The sequence below is a fragment of the Etheostoma spectabile genome, chromosome 2, assembly GCF_008692095.1.
Source record: "Etheostoma spectabile isolate EspeVRDwgs_2016 chromosome 2, UIUC_Espe_1.0, whole genome shotgun sequence".
Classification (NCBI taxonomy): domain Eukaryota; kingdom Metazoa; phylum Chordata; class Actinopteri; order Perciformes; family Percidae; genus Etheostoma; species Etheostoma spectabile.
The window spans coordinates 13,223,943-13,224,168 of record NC_045734.1 but is presented as its reverse complement, the minus strand read 5'-3'; positions in this window follow the sequence as shown (position 1 = coordinate 13,224,168).

The following is a 226-nucleotide window of genomic DNA, read 5'->3' as shown; positions in this document are numbered from 1 at the left end:
TTCTACTCCGGAGTTGCCCAGGGTGTGAGGCACGAGGTGGTTGTTGGGATACTCACAAGCCCCTGGCTGAGCGCCAATGCGTTTGAGTTTACTCTGGTGGACGAGATGGTTACCTCCCTACCTTGCAGGTAATGGGGGGGAATAACTCTGACTGTTGTTTGTGCATATGCACCAAACAAGAGCTTGGAGTATTCAGCCTTCTTGGAGACCTTGAATGGAGTCCTGA